Below are 6,343 nucleotides of genomic sequence, written 5' to 3' on the forward strand. Positions count from 1 at the left end.
TGGAGATTTGAGTCACCGACCGGGACCACGCGCGCTCCCTTCTCGGCGCGCGTGTATGTAACTCAAAAAAAAGGGGAGGGGGCAACTCAAATAAAGCACAGATCTAGGCTAATCAAACAGATCATCCTATTGTGAGTTTTAATGATCAAGATTATTTCCACAATCAAACATTATTGGGATGCGACTCAAATCCTTAAAGGTTTCCCTAAAAGAAAATCAATTCTCACTAATGTATTCTAAGTCCCTGCGCGCCTATCTAGGGGTCCTATTTAAGAAATCACCAATATCGATACTTGCTACCATCTCTAGGTGACTTCTGCTGGTTGCGGTTCAACTAGGCGTGGGTCCCTCGTTCAGGCAAGATGCGTCTGTTGTGGGAGGATACCTTTGCGGTTGAGCTCGGCAGGAAACTGACTGTCCTCGTGGGGTGGCACTTCACGGCGGGAGGTGAGTTCGATTCCGTGAGCGTCTCCCCGTTATCCACTCTGGCACAAGTTCGTTTCTGGTCAGGATGTCCCGAAAAGAGGGAACTACTCACTCTAAACGTCGAATGGGCACCATGGTGGCGATTCCACCCACCCTAAGCGCGGTGTGTTCACTGGAGGCTGACCTCGTCGCGACACCGTTCAAACCCGTTCCCACGAGGGTCGGGGCGTCACTCGCATCACTGTCTTCAATTCGATAAGTCTCCGGGGGATTTTGCACATGAATCACTCGTGTAGGGCCTGACGGTGCGTAGACGGGTCGTATTAATGTAAAAATCCTCGATAGCCACCATATGGGAGGGTAGGGCGCGTTTGATCTTCCGAGAGTATGAGTGGCCCACCTCTCCCTTTTGGGGACCCAGGGGGATAACTGACCGGTGCCCGGCACTCACGGGTCAACTGCCTATGCCCATACACTGTATGGCATACACTGTTGCCAGTACTTCTTAATTTCAAATCAATAGTTCCGTAGGGAGCGCCGTGCAACGTTTATGTGGAAATCGAATAATTTCTAGATGTTCCTTGAGGGTATTCACTACTCACGAGGGTGGAAGATGTGATCCTAACTAGTCTAGTTAAAACTAGCCTAAACAATAAATGGCAAGCGCGCAGGGGGGTGGGGGTTGCCGTTAGAACCAATTCGAACGGTAACTCTTGGATGAAATACACCAATTCTAATCATAAAGTAGCAAATTACAAATGTAAGGAGGAACAGTAAAAATGCGAGGTTGTGGAATCCCACACTTAATATTAAACATTCGTGTCTTTGCTCGCAGGCATAGGCAGACCCCTAGAAAGGGGAGTGTTTTCCTGAGTAATTAGAAGTCTCTCTCAAATTCGTTAAGGCACTGTAATTGACTGCCAAATTGGCGCAACAGTTAATGAAGATAAGGTGAAGGAAAAATATCAAGAAGTAGTTGATAGATGCCTTAAGAGTTCCGGCAATTCCAAAGAGTAGAGGGAATTGATAGCCGAAAAGGGCTAAAGGAGATGAAAAAATGTGGAGCCTGCGTCAGCTAAGCTCTTGGGCGAAAGTATTTGGTAACTGTGGTTTGAGAGCAAACGTAAGAAAATTAGAAGAAATAGTAGACCGTGTGTCACAACCCAAAGTTGTGACATTATATATTATCAAGCACAACATACTAATTCTAAGCCATCAACATCGGGAGTTCTGCGGAGGCTAGCATGCAGAAATTGAAATGTGGTATGGCCAAGGACTCGAACCAGGGCTAGCACGTGACAAGTGTTGTAGTGACTTACCGATTGCGCCATCGAGAGAGATATAAGTTGAACGCAACTTTTCTTATATATCTGTACGCTTGTCACGTGCTGGCCCTGGTTCGAGTTCTTGGCCGTACCACGTTTCAATTTCTGCATGTTGGCCTCCGCGGATCTCCCGATGTTGATGGCTTAGAATTAAAGTGTGTTGTGGTTGATAAGAATGCATATATGTTCACTGGGACCCATTCAGTGTTGTACATATATATTTTGGGGGACAGTATAACGGACGGACAGTCGTAGTATAAAAGTGTCATCATTTCTCTATGTACAGAGTTTTCCTCTATCACAGTCAAAATGATGTGTAGCTCTGGTCCGTAGGGGTGCTGCTTTGCCACAATAACATGCAGCCAATACCCCAGACGGGGTTCAGGGGTTGGAGATGATTAAAGAAAATGGAGAAAAGTGGGAGGTGAGCCACCTGTTGTTTGCTGACGACACTGCGCTTCTAGCAGGATCAGAGGAGGGATTGAGGAAGTTAGTGACAGAGTTTGAGAAGGTTTGTGAAAGAAGGAAGCTGAAGATAAATGTGGGTAAAAGTAAGGTGATGAGATGTACAAGGGGAGAGAGTGACAGTAGGCTGGAAGTGAGCATTAAGGGTGAGAAACTGGAGGAAGTGGATAGTTTCAGATACTTGGGGGCGAATGTGACAGGAAAGAGAGGAATGGGGGTGGAGGTAGAATGTAGATTGAGAGAAGCGAGTAAATGCCTTGGTGGATTAAAAAGTGTAATGAGAAATAGACATCCGGGAATGGATGCTAAGAGGAGGTTATATGAAGGAGTGATTGTGCCAACAGCAATGTACGGGGCAAAAACATGGAACATAAAAGAGGAAGAGAGAAGGAGTTTGAATGTGTTTGAGATGAAATGTCTGTGAAGTATGATAGGGGTTACTAGGCTAGATAGAGTGAGAAATGAGGAGGTGAGGAGGAGAACAGGGGTGGAAAGGGAGCTGGAAGATAGGATTGATGAAAGAATATTAGGATGGTTTGGACACATGGAAAGAATGAGTGAAGAAAGACTAGTAAAAGAAGTGTGGAAGGCGGAGGTTGAAGGAGTGAATATGAGGGGACGTCCTAGGATAAGATGGATGGATGGGGTGAAAGGGGCGTTACAAAAGAGAGGAATGTCTATAGAGGAAGGACGGGAGAGGACAGAAGATAGGGGTGAATGGAGAAGGGTTGTGTATAGATGAGGCTGTGATGCATGAGGGGGAGTGGGTGGGGGATGGGGGGTGAGGAAGTATGTATGAGAAAAAATTGACGCAGCCCGAAGGGATTTCTCCCCGTCTTCTCCTTTTCTGCATGAGGGGACGGAGAGGGGGGGGGGTTCGCCGATTTAATGAAACGGCCTTGCTGTGGATGTGCTGTGTTTTGCGACACTGCTTCTGACCCAGGGCAGTGGACAGGATGCAGGGATGACCCGTCATCCAGGAGGTGCCAAGATAGGAGGGAGGGAGGAGGGTGGAGGGGAGTGGAATATATGGGAAATGAAATAGGTGGGAGTGATGTCTATACCTTTTTCTTTTCGGCTACCCCCCGTGTAAGGGGGAAAAGCCTTTGGTATATGTATGCATGTATGTATGTATATATATATATATATATATGAATGTATTATATGTATATATATATATATATATATATATATATATATATATATATATATATATGCGTAAGTAACCACTAGGAAAAGTAAACTAACGAATCAGAGCGCTTTCGTATAATTACATCTTCAGTGCAGATACACTTGTATTCTTTCAAGTTTTGTTATACATTTTTTTGTACTTGGTGCCCACATCGTTGCTGCATATTCCAATCTTGGTCTTATCAAAGTGATTAGTATTATCTTCACCATTTCTTCATCCAGGTATTTAAATGCCACTTTGCTTGTTCTTATTGAATTATAAGTTTCTCTAAAAACTTGTTTATATGTTTCTTAGGTGACATATTATTCATAATAATGACTCCCAGGTCCTTCTTATTTTCTACTTTTTTTTATTCCTTCTTCTCCCAATTTGTATGATCCTGCTATTCTTTTTTTTGCTTCTTCCAAATTCCATAATACTACACTTCTTGGTATTGAATTGAACTCCATCTCCCACTTCCTACTCCATTCCCATACTTTATTGAGATCACTATGTAGTAACTCACAATCTTCTTCAGTGTTCACCTTTTTCAACAGTTTTGCATCATTCGCAAAGAAGCTCATATAACTTTCAATTCCTTCATCCATATCATTAATATATATATATATATATATATATATATATATATATATATATATATATATATATATGTAACAAACATTATTGGGGCCAGAACTGTTCCTTGTGGAACACCACTTATCACTTCATCCCAATTAGAGTGTTTGTCTCTTATCACTACTCTCATTTTTTTTTCTTGCAAAAAGTCTTCCATCCATTTCAGCAGTTTGCCCTGTATTCCTCATGTAGTTTCTAATTCCTTAAGCAACTTTTTATGTTGCACCTTGTCAAAAGCTTTTTTGGGTCTAGAAATGCACAATCAGCCCATCCATCTCTCTTCTTCTCTTATGTTCCACAGGTATATGTTGTGTCTGAGAAGTATGGTGGGGGTTACTAGGCTGGATAGAGTGAGAAATGAGGAGGTGAGGAGGAGAACAGGGGTGAAAAAGGAGCTGGGAGATAGGGTTGATGAAAGAATATTAGGATGGTTTGGACACATGGAAAGAATGAGTGAAGAAAGACTAGTAAAAGAGGTATGGAAGGCAGATGTGGAGGGAGTGAACATGAGGGGACGTCCTAGGATGAGGTGGATGGATGGGGTGAAGGGGTCTTTGGGGAAGAGGGGAATGTCTGTTGAGGAAGGAAGGGAGAGGACGGAAGACAGAGGTGAGTGGAGAATGGTTGCATATGGATGATGTTGTGATTGCATGAGGAGGAATGGGCGGAGGGGTGGGGTAGTATGTGTGAGTAAATTTTGACGCAGCCCGAAGGGATTTCTCCCCGTCCTCTCCTTATATGCAAGGGGGGACGGAGAGGGGGTGTCGCCGATTAAATGAAGCGGCCTTGCTGTGGATGTGCTGTGTCTTGCGACACTGCTTCTGACCCAGGGCGGTGGGCAGGGTGCAGGGATGACCCGTCATCCAGGAGGTGCTCAGATGAGAGAGAGGGTGGGAGGGGTGTGGAGTGTATTTAGGGATGAAATGGGTGGGAGTGTTTTTATGCCTTTCCCTTTTTGGCTACCTCCCTTGTAAGGGGGAAAAAGCCTTGGTATATGTATGTATGTATATCTATTAGCCTTGAATAGAAACATATTAAGTTTGTGACGCATGATCGTCCTTGTCTGAATCCAAATTGTCTTGGATTTAGTACGTTTTTTTAATGCCTTACCCATCTACTTTTGATCATTCTTTCACAAATTTTTGATATCGTGCTTGTTAGAGAGACTGGTCTATAGTTTGTAGGGTCTTCTTTGTTTCCCCCTTTATATATAGGTACTATATTTGCTCTTCTCCAATCTTTTGAAACTTTTCCTTCTTTCAATGAACTGTTTATTATGCTATGTATTTTGTCTGCCAGTTCATTCCTGCATTCTCTCAAAATCCAGTTTGCTATTTCATCTGGTCCATGCGATTTTCTGACATCGAGATTACTCAAGTGTTTCATTATTTCAATCCTTGTTACTTCTATTTCTTTCATAGGGGTGACTTTCTCCTCCCATTCGATATCACTAGGTTGTATGTTCTCCCTTGTAAACACTGATTTAAAATGTTTGTTCATAATTTCTGCCATTTCTATTTCCTCTGTATTCAACTTCTCTTTGTCGTAGTTTCTCTAAATCTTGTTTGTTTTTCACTTTGTTGTTTACAAATCTGTAAAATAGTTTTGGTTGGTCTTTACATTTTTCTATGACATCCTTTTCGTATTCTCTCTTTTCTTCTCTGCACACTTGTACATATTCATTTCTACAACTAGTATATATTTTTCATTTTTCAAGTCTTTTGTTTTTCTTCAATTTGGTCCAAGCTTTGTCTCTTTTGTCTTTTAACTCTCTACAACTTTTGTTGTACCAGCACTTTACATATTCTTTTTCTTGTTTTTGTATTGGGACATACTTTTCGACTCCTTTTTTATATATTTTTTGTCAAAATATTCAATTTCTCTTCTACTGTTGTATCTTCTTTGTGTATTCTTTCCCATTTTTCTTTTTGAAAAGAATTCTCTTATTTTTATCAAAATTTGTTTTTTCATACATCAATCTTCCTTTTCTATATTGTTCATTTCTTTTGATGTATTTTTTCTCATTTAGTTCTAGTTCTATCAATACGTGGTCACTTTTACTTATTGGTGCCTGGTATTCTATATTTTCCACTATTTCAGGTTCTGATGTGATTATTAGGTCTAGTCTCGATGGTTCTTCTTCATTTCTGTACCTAGTGTTCTCTTGAATCCATTGTGTCATTGTGTGGTCAATAATCATCTCAAGTAGAACATTTCCCCATGAGTCTTCTCCACCCTTTACGGTCATCTCTTCCCAGCAGATTTCTTTGCAATTAAAGTCGCCCATCATAACTATTCTTCCTCCATCTTCCATTATCTT

This window comes from Oratosquilla oratoria, unplaced genomic scaffold (genome assembly GCF_046742065.1).
Source record: "Oratosquilla oratoria isolate Oo_2021 unplaced genomic scaffold, ASM4674206v1 SCAFFOLD81, whole genome shotgun sequence".
Classification (NCBI taxonomy): domain Eukaryota; kingdom Metazoa; phylum Arthropoda; class Malacostraca; order Stomatopoda; family Squillidae; genus Oratosquilla; species Oratosquilla oratoria.